Source organism: Gorilla gorilla, chromosome 11, assembly GCF_029281585.2.
Source record: "Gorilla gorilla gorilla isolate KB3781 chromosome 11, NHGRI_mGorGor1-v2.1_pri, whole genome shotgun sequence".
Classification (NCBI taxonomy): domain Eukaryota; kingdom Metazoa; phylum Chordata; class Mammalia; order Primates; family Hominidae; genus Gorilla; species Gorilla gorilla.
In genome coordinates this window covers 146,613,375-146,639,963 of record NC_073235.2, presented here as the reverse complement: position 1 = coordinate 146,639,963, position 26,589 = coordinate 146,613,375, and positions in this window count along the sequence as shown.

Sequence of the window (26,589 nt, the reverse complement as noted above, 5' to 3'; positions counted from 1 at the left end):
ATAAACATGGAAATATCTACACCGCCATATGTATAAACATGGAAATATCTACACCGCCATCTCTATAAACACGGAAATATCTACTCTGCCATCTCAATGAACACGGAAATATCTACACCGCCATCTCTATAAAGGTGGAAATATCTACACAGCTATATGTATGAACATGGAAATATCTACACTGCTATCTGTATAAACATGGAAATATCTACACCGCTATCTCTGTAAACATGGAAATATCTACACCGCTATCTGTATAGACAAGGAAATATCTAGACAGCCATTTCTGTAAACATGGGAATATCTACACCGCTATCTGTGTAAACATGGAAATATGTACACTGCTATCTCTATAAACATGGAAATATCTACACCGCCATCTCTATAAACATGGAAATATCTACACCGCCATCTGCATAAACATGGAAATATCTACATGGCAACTTCTATAAACATGGAAATATGTAAACCGCTTTTCCATGAGCATGGAAATAACTACACCACCATCTCAATGAACATGGAAATATCTAAACGGCCATCTGTATGAACACGGAAATATCTACACCACCATCTGTATGAATATGCCAATATCTTCACCGTCATTTGTATGAACATGGAAATATCTACACCGCCATTTGGATGAACATGGAAATATCTACACTGCTATCTGTATGAACATGGAAATATCTACACCGCTATCTGCATGAACAAGGAAAAATCTACACCCCTATCTGTATGAACATGGAAATATCTACAGAGCTATCTGTAAATACATGGAAATATCTACATCGCTGTCTCTATAAAGATGGAAATAACTAAACCGCTATCTCTATAAATATAGAAATATCTACACCGCCATCTGTATGAACATGGAAATATCTGCACCGCCATCTCTATGACCATGGAAATATCTACACAGACATCTGTATTAGGATGAAAATATCTACACCGCTATCTGTATAAACATGGAAATATCTACACCGCCGTCTCTATAAACATGGAAATATCTACTCCGCCATCTGTATAAACATGGAAATATCTACACCGCCGTCTCTATAATGGTGGAAATATCTACACCGCTATCTGTATGAACATGGAAATATCTACACTGCTATCTGTATAAACATGGAAATATCTACATCGCTGTCTCTATAAACATGGAAATATCTACACCGCTATCTGTATGAACAAGGAAATATCTAAACCGCCATCTCTATAAACATGGAAATATCTACACTGCTATCTGTTTAAACCTGGAAATATCTACACTGCTATCTCAATAAACTTAGAAATATCTACAGCGGTATCTGTATGAACAAGCAAATATCTAAACCGCCATCTCTATAAACATGGAAATATCTATACCGCCATGTGCATAAACATGGAAATATCTACACCACCATCTCTAAAAACATGGAAATATCTATACCGCTTCTGCATAAACATGGAAATATCTACACCGCCATCAGTATGAACATGGAAATATCTACACTGCCGTCTCTATGAACATGGAAATATCTACACCGCCATCAGTATGAACATGGAAATATCTACACTGCCGTCTCTATGAACATGGAAATATCTACACCGCCATATGTATAAACATGGAAATACCTACACCGCCATCTCTATAAACACGGAAATAACTACTCTGCCATCCATATGGACATGGAAATATCTACACCGCCATCTCTATAAAGGTGGAAATATCTACACCGCTATCTGTATGAACATGGAAATATCTACAATGCTATCTGTATATACATGGAAATATCTACACCGCTATCGGTATAAACATGGAAATACCTACACCGCCATCAGTATGAACATGGAAATATCTACACCGCCATCTCAATGAACATAGAAATATCTACTCCGCCATCTGTATGAACATGGAAATACCTACACCGAAATCTGTATGAACATGCAAATAACTTCACCGTCATCTGTATGAACATGGAAATATATACACCGCCATCTTGATGAACATGGAAATATCTACACCGATATGTGTATGCACATGGAAATATCTACACCGCAATCTGTATGAACATGGAAATATCTACACTGCTATCTGTATGAACATGGAAATATCTATACCGCTATCTGTATGAACAAGGAAATATCTACACCGCTATCTGTATGAACATGGAAATATCTACACCGCCATCTGTATGAACATGGAAATATCTATACCGCCATCTGTATGAACATGGAAATATCTAAACCGCTATCTCTATAAAAATGGAAATATCTACACCGCTATCTGTATGAACAAGGAAATATCTAAACCGCCATCTCTACAAACATGGAAATATCTACACCGCTATCTGTTTAAAACTGGAAATATCTACCCCGCTATCCATATAAACATGGAAATATCTACACCGCTATCTTAATAAACTTAGAAATAACTACAGCGGTATCTGTATGAACAAGCAAATATCTAAACCGCCATCTCTATAAACATGGAAATACCTATACCGCCATGTGCATAAACATGGAAATATCTACACCTCCATCTCTATAAACATGGAAATATCTATACAGCTTCTGTATGAACATGGAAATACCTACACCGCCATCAGTATGAACATGGAAATATCTACACTGCCATCTCTATGAACATGGAAATATCTACACCGCCATCTGTATGAACATGGAAATATCTACACCGCCATCTTTATGAACATGAAAATATTTTCACCGTCATCTGTATGAACATGGAAATATCTACACCGCCATCTGGATGAACATGGAAATATCTACACCGACATGTGTATGAACATGGAAATATCTACACCGCCATCTGTATGAACATGGAAATGTCTACACTGCCATCTGTATGAACATGGAAATATCTACACCGCTATCTGTACGAAGATGGAAATATCTACACGGCTATCTGTAGGAACATGGAAATATCTACACAGCTATCTGCATATACATGGAAATCTCTACACCGCTTTCTCTATAAACATGGAAATAACCACACCGCTATCTCTATAAACATGGAAATATCTACCCCACCATCTGTATGAACATGGAAATATCTGCACCAAAGTCTGTATGAATATGGAAATATATACACCGCCATCTGAATTAAGATGAAAATATCTACAATGCTATCTGTGTAAACATGGAAATATCTACACCGCTATCTGTATAAACACGGAAATATCCGCAGCGCTATCTGTATAAACATGGAAATATCTAAACCGATATCTGCATAAACATTGAAATATCTGCACCGCTATATGTATAAACATGGAAATATCTGCAACGCTATCTGCATAAACATGGAAATATCCACACCGCTATCTGTGTAAATGTGGAAATATCTTCACCGCTATCAGTTTAAACATGGAAATAACTACACCGCTATCTCTATAAACATGTAAATATCTACAACGCTATCTGTGTAAACACGGAAATGTCTACTGCGCTATCTGTGAAAACATGGAAATATCTACACCGCTATCTCTATAAACATGGAAATATCTAAACCGCCATCTCTATAAACATGGAAATATCTACACCGCCATATGTATAAACATGGAAATATCTACACCGCCATCTCTATAAACACGGAAATAACTACTCTGCCATCCATATGGACATGGAAATATCTACACCGCCATCTCTATAAAGGTGGAAATATCTACACCGCTATCTGTATGAACATGGAAATATCTATACCGTTATCTGTATGAACAAAGAAATATCTACACCGCCATATGTATGAACTTGGAAATATCTACACAGCTATCTGTATGAACATGGAAATATCTACACCGCTATCTGTGCAAACATGCATACATCTTCACCGCTATCTGTATAAACATGGAAATATCTACACCGGTATCTGTATGAACATGGAAATATCTACACCACTATCTGTATGAACATGGAAATATCTATAAAGCTATCTGTATGAACAAGGAAATATCTACACAGCTATCTGTATATAAATGGAAATATCTACACCGCTGTCTCTATAAACATGGAAATATCTACACCGATATCTGTATAAACATGGAAATATCTACACCGCCATCTCTATAAACATGGAAATATCTACACCGCCATATGTATAAACATGGAAATATCTACACCGCCATCTTTATAAACACGGAAATAACTACTCTGCCATCCATATGGACATGGAAATATCTACACCGCCATCTCTATAAAGGTGGAAATATCTACACCGCTATCTGTATGAACATGGAAATATCTATACCGTTATCTGTATGAACAAAGAAATATCTACACCGCCATATGTATGAACTTGGAAATATCTACACAGCTATCTGTATGAACATGGAAATATCTACACCGCTATCTGTGCAAACATGCATACATCTTCACCGCTATCTGTATAAACATGGAAATATCTACACCGGTATCTGTATGAACATGGAAATATCTACACCACTATCTGTATGAACATGGAAATATCTACACTGCTATCTGTATGAACATGGAAATATCTATAAAGCTATCTGTATGAACAAGGAAATATCTACACAGCTATCTGTATATAAATGGAAATATCTACACCGCTGTCTCTATAAACATGGAAATATCTACACCGATATCTGTATAAACATGGAAATATCTACACCGCCATCTCTATAAAGATGGAAATATCTACACCGCCATCTGTATAAACATGGAAATATCTTCACCGCCATCTGTATGAAAATGAAAATATCTACACCGCTATCTGCGTAAACATGGAAATATCTATATTGCTTCTCTATGAACATGGAAATACCTACACCACCATCCGTATGAACATGAAAATATCTACACCGCCGTCTCTATGAACATGGAAATATCTACACCGCCATCTGTATGAACATGGAAATATCTTCACCGCCATCTGTATGAACATGGATATATCTACACAGCCATCTGGATGAACTTGGAAATATCTACACCGCTATCTGTATGAACTTGGAAATATCTACACCGCCATCCGTATGAACATGCAACTATCAACACCGCCAACTGTATGAAGATGGAAATCTCTACACCGCCATCTGTATGAACATGTATGTATCTTCACCGCCATCTGTATGTACATAGAAATATCTACATCGCAATCTCTATAAAGGTGGAATGATCTACACCGCTATCTGTATGAACATGGAAATAACTACACCGCTATCTGTATAAACATGAAAATATTTTCACTGCCAACTCTATGAACATGTATATACCTACATTGCCATCTGGATGAACATGGAAATATCTACACCGCTATCTGTATGAACATGGAAATATCTACACAGCTATCTGCATATAGATGGAAATATCTACACAGATTTCTCTGTAAACATGGAAATATCTACACCGCTATCTGTATAAACATGGAAATATCTACAACGCTACCTGTATAAACATGGAAATATCTACACCGCCATCTGTATGAACACGGAAATACATACACCGCCATCTGTAGGAACATGGAAATATCTACACCGCCATCTGTATTAAGATGGAAATATCTACACCGCTATCTGTATAAACATGGAAATATCTACACCGCTATCTGTTTAAACACAGAAATATCTTCAGCGCTATCTGTATAAACACGGAAATAACTACACCGCTATCTCTATAAACATGTAAATATCTACAACGCTATATGTGTAAACATGGAAAGGTCTACACCGCTATCGGTGTGAACATGGAAATATCTACACCGCTATCTGTATAAACATGGAAATATCTACACCGCCATCTCTATAAACATGGAAATATCTGCACTGCCATCTGTAAAAACATGGAAATATCTAAACCTCCATGTCTATGAACATGGAAATATCTACAACGCCATCTGTATGAACATGGAAATATCTACAACACCATCTCTATAAACGTGGAAATATCTACACCGCTACCTGTATGAACATGGAAATATCTACACTGCTATCTGTATAAAATTGGAAATATCTATACTGCTATCTCTATAAACATGGAAATATCTACACCGCTATATGTATAAACAAGAAAATATCTAGACTGCCATCTCTATAAACATGTAAATATCTATACTGCTATCTGTATAAACATGGAAATATCTACACCGCTATCTCTATAAACTTGGAAATATCTACACCGCTATGTGTATCAATATGGAAATATCTACACCGCTATCTGTGTAAACATGGAAATACCTAAACTGCCATCTGTATAAACATGGAAATATCTACACCGCCATCTCTATAAACATGGAAATATCTACACCGCCATCCATATAAACATTTAAATATCTACACCGCCATCTCTATGAACATGGAAATATAAGCACCGCCATGTGTATGAACATGGAAATATCTACACCGCCATCTGTATGAACATGGGAATATCTTCACCGCCATCTGTATTAACATGGATATATCTACACCGCCATCTGGATGATCATGGAAATATCTACACCGCTTTCTGTATGAACATGGAAATATCTACACCGCCATCTCTATGAACATGGAAATATCTACACCGCCATCTCTATGAACATGGAAATATCTGCACTGCCATGTGTATGAACATGGAAATATCTACACCGCTATCTGTATAAACATGGAAATATCTTCAGCGCTATCTGTATAAACATGGAAATCACTACACCGGTATCTCTATAAACATGTAAATATCTACAATGCTATATGTGTAAACATGGAAAGTCTACACCGCTATATGTGTAAACATGGAAATATCTACACCGCTATCTGTGTAAACATGGAAATATCTACACCGCCATCTCTTTAAACATGGAAATATCTGCACTGCCATCTGTAAAAACATGGAAATATCTACACCGCCATCTGTATTAAGATGGAAATATCTACACCGCTATCTATAAAAACATAGAAATATCTACACCGCTATTTGTATAAACATGGAAATATCTACACCGCTCTCTGTATAAACATGGAAACATCTACACCGCTATCTGTATAAACAAGGAAATATCTGCACCACTCTCTGTATAAACATGGAAATATCTACACCGCTATCTGTATAAACATGGAAATATCCACACCGCTATCTGTGTAAAAATGGAAATGTCTTCAGCGCAATCTGTATGAACATGGAAATTTCTGCACTGCTATCTCTATAAAAATGTAAATATGTGCAACGCTATCTGTGTAGACATGGAAAGGTCTACTCCGCCATCTCTGTAAACATGGAAATATGCACACCGCTCTCTGTATGAACAGGGAAATATCTACACCGACATCTCTATAAACATATAAATATCTACACCGCCATCTGTATAAACATGGAAATATCTACACCGCCAGCTCTATAAACATGGAAATATCTACACCGCCATCTGAATGAACATAGAAATATCTACACCGCCATCGCTATAAAGGTGGAAATATCTACACCGCTCTCTGTTTGAACATGGAAATATCTACACCGCTATCTGCATGAACATGGAAATATCTACACCGCTATCTGTATGAACATGGAAATATCTACACAGCTATCTGTATCAACATGGAAATATCTACACCGCTATCTGTACGAACATGGAAATATCTACACCGCCATCTCTATACACATGGACATGTCTACACCACCATCTCTATGAACATGGAAATATCTAGACAGCCATCTCTATAAACATGGAAATATCTTCACCGCTATCTGTATAAAAAATAAAATATCTAGACCGCCATCTCTATAAACATGTAAATATCTACATCGCTATCTATATAACCAAGGAAATATCTACACCCCTATCTGTATAAACACGGAAATATCTGCACCGCTATCTCTATAACTTGGAAATAACTACAGCAGTATCTCTATAAACATGGAAATATCTAGACCGCCATCTCTGTAAACACAGAAATATCTACACCGCCATCTGTATAAACGTGGAAATATCTATACCGCTATCTGTATATACATGGCAATATCTACAATGCTATCTCTATAAACATGTAAATACCTACACCGCTATCTCTATAAACTTGGAAATATCTACAACGCTATGTGCATCAACATGGAAATATCTACAACGCCATCTCTATAAACATGGAAATATCAACACCGCTATCTGCATGAACATGGAAATATCTACACAGCTATGTGTACATATATCGAAATATCTACACCGCTATCTCTATAAATATGGAAATATCTACACTGCTATCTCTATAAACTTGGAAATATCTACACCGCTATGTGTATCAACATGGAAATATCTACACAACTATCTGTGAAAACATGGAAATATATAAACAACCCTCTGTATAAACATAGAAATATCTACACCGCTATCTGTATGAACATGGAAGTATCTACACAGCTATCTGTACATACATGGAAATATCTACAGCCTATCTCTATAAACATGAAAATAGCTACACCGCTATCTCTATAAACTTGGAAATATCTACACCACTATGTGCATCAACACGGAAATATCTACTCCGCTATGTCTGTAAACATGGAAATATCTAAACCACCCTCTGTATAAACATGGAAATATGTACACCACCATGTCTATAAACATGGAAATATCTACACAGCTATCTGTGTAAACATGGAAATATCGAAACCGCCCTCTGTATAAACATGGAAATATCTACACCGCCATCTCTATAAACAAGGAAATATCTACACCAACATCTGTATGAACATGGAAATATCTACACGGCCATCCGTATGAACATGGAAATATCTACACCGCCATCTCTATGAACATCGAAATATCTACACCGACATCTCTATGAACATGGAAATATCTACACCGCCATCTGTATGAACATGTATGTATCTTCACCACCATCTGAATGAACATAGAAATATCTACACCGCAATCTCTATAAAGGTGGAATGATCTACACCGCTATCTGTATGAACATGGAAATAACTACACCGCTAACTGTATAAATATGGAAATATCTACACCGCCATCTCTATGAACATGGAAATATCTGCACCGCCATGTGTATGAACATGGAAATATCTACACTGCCATCTGTATGAACATGGAAATATCTTCACCGCCATCTGTATGAACATGGATATATCTACACCGCCATCTGGATGAAGATGGAAATATCTACAACGCTATCTGTATAAACATGGAAATATCTACACCGCCATCAGAATGAACACGGAATTATATACACCGCCATCTGTAGGAACATGGAAATATCTACACCGCCATCAGTATTAAGATGGAAATATCTACACCGCTATCTGCATAAACGTGGAAATATCTTCAGCGCTATCTGTATAAACATGGAAATAACTACACTGCTATCTCTATAAACATGTAAATATCTACAACGCTATGTGTGTAAACATGGAAAGGTCTACACCGCTATCTGTGTAAACATGGAAATATCTACACCGCTATCTGTATAAACATGGAAATATCTACACCGCCATCTCTATAGACATGGAAATATCTACACTGTCATCTGTAAAATCATGGAAATATCTACACTTCCATCTCTATAAACATGGAAATTTCTACAACGCCATAAGTATGAACATGGAAATATCTACAACGCCATCTCTATAAACGTGGAAATATTCACACCGCTACCTGTATGAACATGGAAATATCTACACTGCTATCTGTATAAAATTGGAAATATCTACACTGCTATCTCTATAAACATGGAAATATCTACACCGCTATATGAATAAACAAGAAAATATCTAGACCACCATCTCTATAAACATGTAAATATCTATACCGATATCTGTATAAACATGGAAATATCTACACCGCTATCTCTATAAACTTGGAAATATCTACACCGCTATGTGTATCAATATGGAAATATCTACACCGCTATCTCTGTAAACATGGAAATACCTAAACTGCCATCTGTATAAACATGGAAATATCTACAACGCCATCTCTATAAACGTGGAAATATCTACACAGCCATCTGTATAAACATTTAAATATCTACACCGCCATCTCTATAAACATGGAAATATCTACACAGCCATCTGTATGAACACGGAAATAACTACACCACCATCTCTATAAAGGTGGAAATATCTACAACGCTATCTGTAAGAACATGGAAATATCTACATTGCTATCTGTATAAAAATGGAAATATCTACACCGCTATCTCTATAAACATGGAAATATCTACACCGCTATCTGTATAAACAGGTAAATATCTACTCCGCTATCTCTGTAAACATGGAAATATCTAAACTGCCTTCTGTATAAACATGGAAATATCTACACCGCCATCTCTATAAACATGGAAATATCTACACCGCCATCTCTATGAACATGAAAATATCTACACCGCCATCTCGGTAAACATGGAAATATCTATACCGCCATCTCTAAAAAGATGGAGATATCTAAACCGCCATCTGTATGCACATGGAAACATCTACACCGCTATCTCTATACAGAAGGAGTTATCTACAACGCCATCGGAATGAACATGGAAATATCTACACCGTTATCTGTATAAAATGGAAATATCTACACCGCTATCTGAATAAACATGGAAATAACTACACCACCATCGCTATAAAGATGGAAATATCTACACCGCCATCTGTATGAACATGGGAATATCTACACCGCCATCTGAATGAACATGGGAATATCTGCACCAACATCTGTAAGAACAAGGAAATATCTACAACGCCATCTGTATTAAGATGGAAATATCTACAATGCAGTCTGTATAAACATGGAAATATCTACACAGCTATCTGTATAAACATGGAAATATCTCCACGGCTTTCTGTATAATCATGGAAATATCTACACCGCTATCTGTATAAACATGGAAATATCCACAAAGCTATCTGTGTAAACATGGAAATATCTTCACTCCTATCTCTATAAACATAGAAATAACTACACCGCTATCTCTATAAACATGTAAATATCTACAATGCTATCTCTGTAAACATGGAAATGTCTACACCGCTATCTCTGTAAACATGGAAATGTCTACACCGCTATCTGTATAAAAATGGAAATATCTACACCGCCATCTGTATAAACATATAAATATCTACACCGCAATCTCTATAAGCATGGAAATATCTACCTCGCCATCTCCATAAAGGCGGAAATTTCTATCCTGCCATCTGTATGGACATGGAAATATCTACACTGCTATCTGTATAAAAATGGAAATATCTACACTGCTATCTCTATAAACATGGAAATATCTACACCGCTATCTGTATAAGGAAGGAAATATCTAGACCGCCATCTCTATAAACATGGAAATATCTACCCCGCTATCTGTATAAACATGGAAATATCTATACCGCTATCTGTATAAACTTGGAAATATCTGCAACGCTATCTCTGTAAACATGGAAATATCTACACCGCTATCTGTATAAACATGGAAATATCTACACCGCTATCTGTATAAACAAGGAAATATCTGCAACGGTATCTGTATAAACATGGAAATATCTACACCGCTATCTGCATAAATATGGAAATATCCACACCGCTATCTGTGTAAACATGGAAATATCTTCAGCACAATCTGTATAAACATGGAAATAACTACACTGCTATCTCTATAAAAATGTAAATATCTACAACGCTATCTGTGTAAACATGGAAAGGTCTACTCCGCTATCTGTGTAAACATGGAAATATCTAAACGGCTTTCTGTATAAACATGGAAATATCTAAACTGCCATCTCTATAAACATGGAAATATCTACACCGCCATCTGTATACACATGGAAATATCTCCACATCCATCACTATAAATATGGGAATATCTACACCGCCATCTGTATGAACATGGAAATATCTACACCGCCATCTCTAAGAACGTGGAAATACCTACACCGCTATATGTATGAACATGGAAATATCTACACTGCTATCTGTATAAAATTGGAAATACCTACACCGCAATCTGTATAAACATGGAAATACCTACACTGCTATCTGTATAAAGAAGAAAATATCTAGACTGCCATCTCTATAAACATGTAAATATCTACACCGCTATCTGAATAAACATGGAAGTATCTATACCGCTATCTCTATAAACATGGAAATATCTACATCGCTATCTCAATAAACATGGAAATATCTACACCGCTATCTCTATAAACTTGGAAATATCTACACCACTATGTGTATCAACATGGAAATATGTACACCACTGTGTAAACATGGAAATATCTAAACCACCCTCTGTATAAACATGGAAATATCTACACCGCCATCTCTATAAACATGGAAATATCTACACCCCCATCTGTATGAACATGGAAATATCTACACTGCCATCCGTATGAACATGGAAATATCTACACCGCCATCTCTATGAACATGGAAATATCTGCACCGCCATCTGTATGAACATGGAAATATCTACACCGCCATCTCTATAAACATGGAAATGTCTACACCGCCATCTCTATAAACATGGAAATATCTACACTGCTATCTGTATAAAATTGGAAATACCTACACCGCAATCTGTATAAACATGGAAATACCTACACTGCTATCTGTATAAAGAAGAAAATATCTAGACTGCCATCTCTATAAACATGTAAATATCTACACCGCTATCTGAATAAACCTGGAAGTATCTATACCGCTATCTCTATAAACATGGAAATATCTACATCGCTATCTCAATAAACATGGAAATATCTACACCGCTATCTCTATAAACTTGGAAATATCTACACCACTATGTGTATCAACATGGAAATATGTACACCGCTGTGTAAACATGGAAATATCTAAACCACCCTCTGTATAAACATGGAAAAATCTACACCGCCATCTCTATAAACATGGAAATATCTACACCGCCATCTGTATGAACATGGAAATATCTACACTGCCATCCGTATGAACATGGAAATATCTACACCGCCATCTCTATGAACATGGAAATATCTGCACCGCCATCTGTATAAACATGGAAATATCTACACCGCCATCTCTATAAACATGGAAATGTCTACACCGCCATCTCTATAAACATGGAAATATCCACACAGCCATCTCTATAAACAAGGAAATATCTACACCGCTATCTGTATAAAAAAGAAAATATCTAGACCGCCATCTCTATTAACATGTAAATATCTGCACAGCTATCTGTATGAACATGGAAATATCTACCCCGCTATCTGTATGAATACGGAAATATCTACACAGCTATATGTATGAACATGGAAATATCTACAACGATATCTGTATGAACATGGAAATACCAACACAGCCATCTCTATTAAGATGGAAATATCTACACCGCTATCTGTATAAACATGGAAATATCTACACCGCTATCTGAATAAACTTGGAAATATCTACACCGCTATCTGTATAAACATGGATATAAACATGGAAATATCTACACAGCTATCTGTATAAACATGGAAATATCTACATTGATCTCTCTATAAACTTGGAAATAACTACACCACTATCTCTATAAACATGGAAATATCTAGACAGCTTTCACTATAAACATGGAAGTAACTACACCGCCATCTGTATAAACATGGAAATAACTACACCGCTATCTGTATGAACATGGAAATATCTACACCGCTATCTGTATGAACATGGAAATATCTACACCGCTATCTGTATGAACATGGAAATATCTACACTGCTATCTGTATATCAATGGAAATATCTACACTGCTATTTCTATAAACATGAAAATAACTACACCACAATCTGTATAAACATGGAAATATCTACACCGCCATCTCTATAAACATGGAAATATCTACACCGCCTTCTGTATGAACATGGAAATAACTACACCGCCATCCATATGAACATGGAAATATCTACACCGCCATCTCTATAAAGGTGGAAATATCTACACCGCTATCTGTATGAAGATGGAAATATCTACACCTCTATCTGTATGAAAATGGAAATACCTACACCGCTATCTGTATGAACATGGAAATATCTACACCGCTATCAGTATAAACATGGAAATATCTACACCGCTATCTCCATAAAATTTTAAATAACCACAACACTATCTCTGTAAACATGGAAATATCTTGATCGCCATCTCTATAAACATAGAATTATCTACACCACCATTTGTATGAACATGGAAATACCTACACCGCCATCTATATGAACATGGAAATATCTTCACCGCCATCTGTATGAACATGGATATATCTACACCGCCATCTGGATGAACATGGAAATATGTACATGGCTATCTGTATGAACATGGAAATATCTACACAGCTATCTGCATATACATGGAAATAACTACACAGCTGTCTCTATAAAGATGGAAATACCTACACCGCTATCTGTATAAACTTGGAAATATCTACACCGCTATCTCTATAAACCTGGAAAATCTACACCGCTATCTGTATGAACACGGAAATATTTACACCGCTATCTGTATCAAGATGGAAATATCTACACAGCTTTCTGTATATACATGATAGTATCTACACCGCTATCTCTCTAAACATGGAAATAACTACCCCGCTATCTCTATAAACATTGAAATACCTTTATCACCATCTGTATGAACATGGAAATACCTTCACCGCCATCTGTATGAACATGGAAATATCTACACCACCATCTGTATTAAGATGGAAATATCTGCACCGCTACCTGTATAAACATGGAAATATCTAAGCGGCTGTCTGTATAAACATGGAGATATCTACACCGCTATCTGTATGAACATGGACATATCTCCACCGCTATCTGTACGAACATAGAAATATCTACACTGCTACCTGTATAAAATTGGAAATATCTACACTGCTATTTGTATAAACATGGAAATATCTACACCGCCTTCTGTATAAACATGGAAATATCTACACCTCCATTTCCATAAACATGGAAATATCTACAACGCCATCTGTATGAACTTGGAAATATCTACACCGCCATCTCTATAAACGTGGAAATATCTACCCCGCTATCTGTACGAACATGGAAATATCTACACTGCTAACTGTATAAAATTGGAAATATCTACACTGCTATTTGTATAAATATGGAAATATCTACAGCGCTCTCTGTATAAACTTGGAAATAACTACACCACTATCTCTATAAACATGGAAATATCTAGACCGCCATCTCTATAAACATGGAAATATCTACACAGCCATCTGTATAAACATGGAAATATCTACACCACTATCTGTAAAAACATGGAAATATCTTCACCGCTATCTGTATAAACATGGAAATATCTACAACGCTATCTCTATAAACTTGGAAATATCTACACCACTATCTCTATAAACATGGAAATATCTAGACCGCCATCTTTATAAACATGGAAATATCTTCACCGCCATCTGCATAAACATGGAAATATCTATAACGCTATCTGTATAAACATGGAAATATCTACAACGCTATCTGTATAAACATGGAAATATCTACACCGCTATGTGTATCTACATGGAAATATCTACACCGCTATGTGTATCTACCTGGAAATATCTACACCACTATCTGTGTAAACATGGAAATATCTAAACCGCCCTCTGTATAAACATGGAAAATCTACACCGCCATTTCTATAAACATGGAAATATCTACACTGCCATCTGTATGAACATGGAAATATCTACACCGCCATCTCTAAAAAGGTGGAAATATCTACACCGCTATCTCTATGAACATGGAAATATCTACTCTGCAGTCTGTATAAAATTGGAATTATCTACACCGCAATCTCTATAAATATGGAAATATCTACACCGCTATCTGTATAAACAAGAAAATATCTTTACCGCCATCTCTATAAACATGTAAATATTTACACCGCTATCTGTATAAACATGGAAATATCTACCCCGCAATCTTTAAAAACATGGAAATATCTTCACCGCTATCTGTATAAACATGGAAATATCTACAACGCTAGCTCTATAAACTTGGAAATAACTACACCACTATCTCTATAAACACAGAAATATCTAGACCGCCATCTCCATAAACATGGAAATAACTACACCGCCATCTGCATAAACATGGAAATATCTATAACGCTATCTGTATAAACATGGAAATATCTACAATGCTATCTCTATAAACATGGAAATATCTACACCGCTATGTGTATCTACATGGAAATATCTACACCGCAATGTGTATCTACATGGAAATATACACACCGCTATCTGTGCAAACATGGAAAGGTCTACACCACTATCTGTGTAAACATGGAAACATCTATACCGCTTTCTCTATAAACATGAAAATATCTACACCGCTATCTCTATAAAATTGGAAATAACTACAACACTATCTCTGTAAACATGGAAATATCTTGATCGCCATCTCTATAAACATAGAATTATCTACACCACCATTTGTATGAACATGGAAATATGTACAAAGCTATCTGCATATACATGGAAATATCTACACAGCTTTCTCTATAAATATGGAAATAACTACACCGCTATCTCTATAAACTTGGAAGTATCTACACCGCCATCTGTATGAACATGGAAATATCTGCACGGCTATCTGTATAATCATGGAAATATCCACACCGCTATGTGTGTAAACATGGAAATATCTTCACCGCTATCAGTATAAACATGGAAATAACGACACCACTATCTCTATAAACATGTAAATATCTACAACGCTATCTGTGTAAACATGGAAAGGTCTACACCACTATCTGTGTAAACATGGAAATATCTACACCGCTTTCTGTATAAACATGGAAATATCTACACCGTCATCACTATGAACATGGAAATATCTACACCGCCATCTCTATAAAGTTGGAAATATCTACACCACCATCTCTTTGAACATGTAAATACCTTCACCGCCATCTGTATGAACATGGAAATAACTACACCGACCTCTGTATGAACATGGAAATATCTACACCGCTAACTGTATGAACATGGAAATATCTTCACCGCTATCTTTATGAACATGGAAATATCTACACTGCAATCTGTATGAACATGGATATATCTACACAGCTATCTGTATATCAATGGAAATATCTACACTGCTATCTCTATAAACATGGAAATATCTACACCGCTATCTGTATGAACATGGAAATATCTACACCACTATCTGTATGAACATGGAAATATCTACACCAATATCTGTGGGAATATGGAAATATCTACACCGCTATCTGTATGAACATGGAAATATCTACAGCGCTATCTATATGAACATCGAAATATCTACATAGCTATCTGCATATACATGGAAATATCTACGCAGCTTTCTCTATAAACATGGAAATAACTACACCGCTATCTCTATAAACATGTAAATATCTACGACGATATCTGTGTAAACATGGAAATGTCTACACCGCTATCTGTATGAACATGGAAATATCTACACTGCTATGTGTATAAAATTGGAAATATCTACACCGCTATCTCTATAAACATGGAAATACGTACACCGCTATCTGCATAAACAAGAAAATATTTAGACCGCCATGTCTATAAACATGTAAATAGCTACACTGCCATCTATATAAACATGGAAATATCTAAACCGCTATCTGTTAAAGCAAAAAAAATATCTAGACCGCCATCTCTATAAACATGTAAATATCTACACCGCTATCTGTATAAACATGGAAATATCTACGCCGCTATCTGTATAAACATGGAAATATCTACACCGATCTCTCTATAAACTTGGAAATAACTACACCACTATCTCTATAAACATGGAAATATCTAGACCGCATTCACTGTAAACATGGAAATAACTACACCGTCATCTGTATAAACATGGAAGTAACTACACCGCTATCTCTATGAACATGGAAATATGTACACCGCTACCTGCATAAACATGGAAATAACAGCACCGCTATCTGTATGAACATGGAAATATCTACACCGCTATCTGTATGAACATGGAAATATCTACACCGCTATCTGAATGAACATGGAAATATCTACACCACTATCTGTATGAACATGGAAATATCTACACCGCTATCTGTATGAACGTGGAAATATCTACAACGCTATCTGTATGAACATGGAAATATCTACACAGCTTTCTCTATAAACATGGAAATAACTACTCCGCTATCTGTATGAACATGGAAATATCTTCACCGCCATCTGCAGGAACATGGAAATATCTACACCGCCATCTCAACGAACGTGGAAATATCTACACTGCTAACTGTATGAACATGGAAATAACTACACCGCCATCTGTAGGAACATGGAAATATCTGCACCGCCATCTGTATTAAGATGGAAATATCTACTCAGCTATCTGTATAAAAATGGAAATATCCACACCGCTATCTGTGTAAACATGGAAATATCTTCAGCACTATCTGTATAAACATGGAAATAACTACACTGCTATCTCTATAAACATGTAAATATCTGCAAAGCAATCTGTGTAAACATGGAAAGGTCTACACCGCTATCTGTGTAAACATGGAAATATCTACACCGCTTTCTGTATAAACATTTAAATATCTGCACCGCCATCTCTATAAACAAGGAAATATCTGCACCGAACTCTGTATGAACATAGAAATATCTACACCGCCATCTCAATCAAGGTGGAAATATCTACACAGCTATCTCTTTGAACATGGAAATACCTACAGGGCTATCTGTATGAACATTGAAATATCTACACCGCTATCTGTATATCAATGGAAATATCTACACTGCTATTTCTATAAACATGAACATAACTACACCACAATCTGTATAAACATGGAAATATCTACACCGCACTCTCTATAAACTTGAAAATAACTACACCACTATCTCTATAAACATGGAAATATCTAGACCGCCATCTCTAGAAACTTGGAAAGATCTACACCGCCATCTGTATAAACGTGGAAATATCTATACCGCTATCTGTACAAACTTGGAAATATCTACAACGCTATCATAAACATGGAAATATCTACACCGCTATCTCTATAAACTTGGAAATATCTACAGCGCAATGTGTATCAACATGGAAATATCTACACCGCTATCTGTGTAAACGTGGAAATATCTAAACCGAACTCGGTATAAACATAGAAATATCTACACCACCATTTCTATAAACATGGAAATGTCTACACCGCCATCTGTATGAACATGGAAATATCTACACCGCCATCTCTATGAGCATGGTAATAAGTACACCGCCATCTCTATGAACATGGAAATATCTACACCACCATCGCTTTGAACGTGTAAATACCTTCACCGCCGTCTGTATGAACATGGAAATATCTACACCGCCCTCTGTATGAACGTGGAAATATCTACACCGCTAACTGTATGAACATTTAAATATCTACACCGCCATCTGTATGAACATGGAAATATTTACACCGCTATCTGTATGAACATGGATATATCTACACAGCTATCTGTATATCAATGGAAATATCTACACTGCTATCTCTATAAACACGGAAATAACTACACCGCTATCTGTATAAACATGGAAATATCTACACCGCCATCTGTAGGAACATGGAAATATCTACACCGCTATCTGTAGGAACATGGAAATATCTACACCGCCATCTCTATACACATGGAAATATCTACACCGCCATCTGTATGAACATGGAAATATCAACACCGCCATCTGGATGAACATGGAAGTATCTACACCGCTACCTGTATGAACATGGAAATATCTACACAGCTATATGCATATACATGGAAATATCTACACCGCTATCTGTATAAACATGGAAATAACTACACCGCTATCTCTATAAACATGTAAATTTCTATGACGATATCTGTTTAAACATGGAAATGTCTACACCACTATCTGTATTAACATGGAAATATCTACACCGCTATCTGTATAAAACTGGAAATATCTACAAAGCTATCTCTATAAACATGGAAATATCTACACCGCTATCTGAATAAACAAGAAAATATCTAGACCGCCATGTCTATAAACATGTCAATAGCTACACCGCCATCTGTATAAACATGGAAATATCTACACCGCTATCTGTATAAACAAGAAAATATCTAGACCGCCATCTCTATAAACATGTAAATATCTACACCGCTATCTGTATAAACATGGAAATATCTACACCGCTATCTGTATAAACATGGAAATATCTACACCGATCTCTCTACAAACTTGGAAACAACTACACCACTATCTCTATAAACATGGAAATATCTAGACCTCATTCACTATAAATATGGAAATAATTACACCGCCATCTGTATAAACATGGAAATAACTACACCGCTATCTCTATGAACATGGAAATATCTACACCGCTATCTGAATGAACATGGAAATATCTACACCACTATCTGTATGAACATGGAAATATCTACACCGCTATCTGTATGAACGTGGAAATATCTACAACGCTATCTGTATGAACATGGAAATATCTACACAGCTTTCTCTATAAACATGGAAATAACTACTCCGCTATCTGTATGAACATGGAAATATCTTCACCGCCATCTGCAGGAACATGGAAATATCTACACCGCCATCTCAACGAACGTGGAAATATCTACACTGCTAACTGTATGAACATGGAAATAACTACACCGCCATCTGTAGGAACATGGAAATATCTGCACCGCCATCTGTATTAAGATGGAAATATCTACTCAGCTATCTGTATAAAAATGGAAATATCCACACCGCTATCTGTGTAAACATGGAAATATCTTCAGCACTATCTGTATAAACATGGAAATAACTACACTGCTATCTCTATAAACATGTAAATATCTGCAAAGCAATCTGTGTAAACATGGAAAGGTCTACACCGCTATCTGTGTAAACATGGAAATATCTACACCGCTTTCTGTATAAACATTTAAATATCTGCACCGCCATCTCTATAAACAAGGAAATATCTGCACCGAACTCTGTATGAACATAGAAATATCTACACCGCCATCTCAATCAAGGTGGAAATATCTACACAGCTATCTCTTTGAACATGGAAATACCTACAGGGCTATCTGTATGAACATTGAAATATCTACACCGCTATCTGTATATCAATGGAAATATCTACACTGCTATTTCTATAAACATGAACATAACTACACCACAATCTGTATAAACATGGAAATATCTACACCGCACTCTCTATAAACTTGAAAATAACTACACCACTATCTCTATAAACATGGAAATATCTAGACCGCCATCTCTAGAAACTTGGAAAGATCTACACCGCCATCTGTATAAACGTGGAAATATCTATACCGCTATCTGTACAAACTTGGAAATATCTACAACGCTATCATAAACATGGAAATATCTACACCGCTATCTCTATAAACTTGGAAATATCTACAGCGCAATGTGTATCAACATGGAAATATCTACACCGCTATCTGTGTAAACGTGGAAATATCTAAACCGAACTCGGTATAAACATAGAAATATCTACACCACCATTTCTATAAACATGGAAATGTCTACACCGCCATCTGTATGAACATGGAAATATCTACACCGCCATCTCTATGAGCATGGTAATAAGTACACCGCCATCTCTATGAACATGGAAATATCTACACCACCATCGCTTTGAACGTGTAAATACCTTCACCGCCGTCTGTATGAACATGGAAATATCTACACCGCCCTCTGTATGAACGTGGAAATATCTACACCGCTAACTGTATGAACATTTAAATATCTACACCGCCATCTGTATGAACATGGAAATATTTACACCGCTATCTGTATGAACATGGATATATCTACACAGCTATCTGTATATCAATGGAAATATCTACACTGCTATCTCTATAAACACGGAAATAACTACACCGCTATCTGTATAAACATGGAAATATCTACACCGCCATCTGTAGGAACATGGAAATATCTACACCGCTATCTGTAGGAACATGGAAATATCTACACCGCCATCTCTATACACATGGAAATATCTACACCGCCATCTGTATGAACATGGAAATATCAACACCGCCATCTGGATGAACATGGAAGTATCTACACCGCTACCTGTATGAACATGGAAATATCTACACAGCTATATGCATATACATGGAAATATCTACACCGCTATCTGTATAAACATGGAAATAACTACACCGCTATCTCTATAAACATGTAAATTTCTATGACGATATCTGTTTAAACATGGAAATGTCTACACCACTATCTGTATTAACATGGAAATATCTACACCGCTATCTGTATAAAACTGGAAATATCTACAAAGCTATCTCTATAAACATGGAAATATCTACACCGCTATCTGAATAAACAAGAAAATATCTAGACCGCCATGTCTATAAACATGTCAATAGCTACACCGCCATCTGTATAAACATGGAAATATCTACACCGCTATCTGTATAAACAAGAAAATATCTAGACCGCCATCTCTATAAACATGTAAATATCTACACCGCTATCTGTATAAACATGGAAATATCTACACCGCTATCTGTATAAACATGGAAATATCTACACCGATCTCTCTACAAACTTGGAAACAACTACACCACTATCTCTATAAACATGGAAATATCTAGACCTCATTCACTATAAATATGGAAATAATTACACCGCCATCTGTATAAACATGGAAATAACTACACCGCTATCTCTATGAACATGGAAATATCTACACCGCTATCTGTATGAACATGGAAATATCTACACCGCTATCTGTAGGAACATGGAAATATCTACACCACCATCTGTATAAACATGGAAATATCTACAGAGACATCTCTATGAACAGGGAAATATCTACACCGCCATTTGTATGAACATGGAAATATCTACACCGCCGTCTGTATGAACATGGAAATATCTTCACGGCCATCGGTGTGAACATGGATATATCTACACCGCCATCTGGATGAACATGGAAATATCTACACCGCTATCTGTATGAACATGGAAATATCTACACCGCTATCTGTATAAACAGGAAAATATCTAGACCGCCATCTCTATAAACATTTAAATATCTACACAGCTGTCTGCATATACATGGAAATATCTACACAGCTTTCTCTATAAACCTGGAAATATCTACACCGCTATCTGTATGAACAAAGAAATATCTACACTACTATCTGTACATAAATGGAAATATCTACACTGCTATTTCTATAAACATGAAAATAACTACACCACAATCTGTATAAACATGGAAATATCTACACCGCTCTCTCTATAAACTTGAAAATAACTACACCACTATCTCTATAAACATGGAAATGTCTAGACCGCCATCTCTATAAACATGGAAAGATCTACACCGCCATCTGTATAAACATGGAAATATCTGTACCGCTATCTGTATAAACATGGAAATATCTACAACACTATCATTATAAACAAGGAAATATCTACACCGCTATCTCTATAAACTTGGAAATATCTACACCGCAATGTGTATCAACATGGAAATATCTACACCGCTATCTCTGTAAACATGGAAAATCTATACCGAACTCTGTATAAACATGGAAATATCTACACCGCCATCTCTATAAACATGGAAATATCTATACCACCATCTGTATGAACATGGAAATTACACCGCCATCTCTATTAGCATGGTAATATCTACACCGCCATCTCTATGAACATGGAAATATCTACACCACCATCTCTTTGAACATGTAAATATCTTCACCGCCATCTGTATGAACATGGAAATAACTACACCGCCCTCTGTATGAACATGGAAATATCTACACCGCTAACTGTATGAACATGGAAATATCTACACCGCTATCTGTATGAACATGGAAATATCTACACTGCTATCTGAATAAACAAGAAATTATCTAGACCGCCACCTCTATAAACATGTAAATTTCTACACCGCTATCTGTATAAACATGGAAATATCTACACCGCTATCTGTATAAACATGGAAATATCTACACCGATCTCTCTATAAACTTGGAAATAACTACACCACTATCTCTATAAACATGGAAATATCAAGACCGAATTCACTATAAATATGGAAATAACTACACCGCCATCTGTATAAACATGGAAATAACTACGCCGCTATATCTACGAACACGGAAATATCTACACCGCTATCTGTATGAACATGGAAATATCTACACCGCTATCTGTATGAACATGGAAATAACTACACCGCTATCTATATGAACATGGAAATATCTACACTGCTATCTGTATGAACATGGAAATATCTAAACCTCTATCTGTATGAACATGGAAATATGTACACCGCTATCTCGAAAGACATGGAAATATCTACACCGCTATTTCTATAAACATCAAATTATTTGCACCGCTATCTCTATAAACATGGAAATATTTACACCGTTATTACTATAAACTTGGAAATATTTACACCGCTATCACTATAAACATGGAAATGTTTACACCGGTATCTGAATAAAGATGGAAATATTTACACCGCTCTCTCTATAAACATGGAAATATTTACACTGCTACCTGTATAAACATGAAAATATATACACTGATATCTCTATAAACATGCAAATATCTACAACACTATCTCTATAAACATGGAAATATCTGCACCGGTATCTCTGCAAACATGGAAATATCTACACCGCTATCTGCATAAACATGGAAATATCTACACAGCTATCTCTACAAACATGGAAATATCTACACCGCTATCTCTCTAAACATGGAAATATCTACACCGCTATCAGTATAAACATGGAAATATCAACACCAAGTCTACAAACTTGTAAACTTTTACACCGCTCTCTGTATAAACATGGAAATATCTACACTGCTATCTTTATAAACATGGAAATATCTACAACGCTATCTCTATAAACATGGAAGTATTTACACTGCTATATCTATAAAAATGCAAATATTTACACCGTTATCTCTATAAACATGGAAATATCTACAACGCAATCTCTATAAACTTGGAAATATCTTCACCACTGTCTCTATAAACATGGAAATATCTACACCGCTGTCTCTATAAACATGGTAATATCTACACCGCTGTCTGTATAAACATGGAAATGTCTACAATGCTGTCTCTATAAACATGGAAATATCTACACTGCAGCCTGTATAAACATGGACATTTCTACACCGCTATCTGTATAATCATGTAAATATCCACACCGCTATCTGCGTAAACATGGAAATGTCTTCACCGTTATCTTTATAAAGATGGAAATAACTACACTGCTATCTCTATAAAAACATGTAAATATCTACAATGCTATCTGTGTAAGCATGGAAAGGTCTACACCACTATCTGTGTAAACATGGAAATATCTACACCGCCATGTGCATAAACATGGAAATATCTAAACCGCGATCTGTATAAACATGGAAATATCTACACCGCTATCTGTATAAACATGGAAATATCTATACCGCTATCTCTATAAACTTGGAAAAATGTACATCGCTACCGGTATAAACATGGAAATATCTACACCGCTATCTCTATAAACATGGAAATATCTACACCGCTATCTCTATAAACTTGGAAAAATGTACATCGCTACCGGTATAAACATGGAAATATCTACACCGCTATCTATATAAACATGGAAATATCTACACCGCCATCTGTATAAGCATGGAAATATCTGCAATGCTATCTCTATAAACATGGAAATAGCTACACCGCTATCTCTATAAACTTGGAAATATCTACACCGATATTTGTAGCCACATGGAAATATCAACACCGCTATCTCTGTAAAGATGGAAATATCTAAACCACCCTCTGTATAAACATGGAAATATCCACACTACTATCTCTATAAACATGGAAATATCTACACCGCCAGCTGTATGAACATGGAAATATCTACACCGCCTTCTCTATGAACATGGAATTATCTACACGGCCATCTGTATGAACATGGAAATATCTACACCGCCATCTGTATGAACATGGAAGTATCTTCACCGCCATCTGGATGAACATGGAAATATCCACACCGCCATCTGGATGAACATGGAAATATCTACACCGCCATCTGTATGAAAATGGAAATATCTACACCACTATCTGTATGAACATGGAAATATCTACACATCTATCTGTATATACATGGAAATATATACACAGCTATCTCTATGAACATGGAAATATCTACACCGCCATTTGTATGAACATGGAAATATCTACACCGCCATCTGTATAAACATGGATATATCTACACGGCTATCTGTATAAACATGGAAATATCTACACAGCTATCTGTATAAACATGGAAATATCTACACCGCTATCTGTATAAACATTTAAATATCCACACTGCTATTGGTATAAACATGGAAATATCTACCCCGCTATCCGTATAAACATGGAAATATCTGCACCGCTATCTGAATAAACATGGAAATATCTACACCGCTATCTGCATAAACATGGAAATATCCGCACCGCAATCTCTGTTAACATGGAAATATCTTCACCGCTGTCTCTATAAACATGGAAATAACTACACCGCTATCTCTATAAACTTGTAAATATTTACAACACTATCTGTGTAAACCTGGAAATGACTACACCGCTATCCGTGTAAACATGGAAG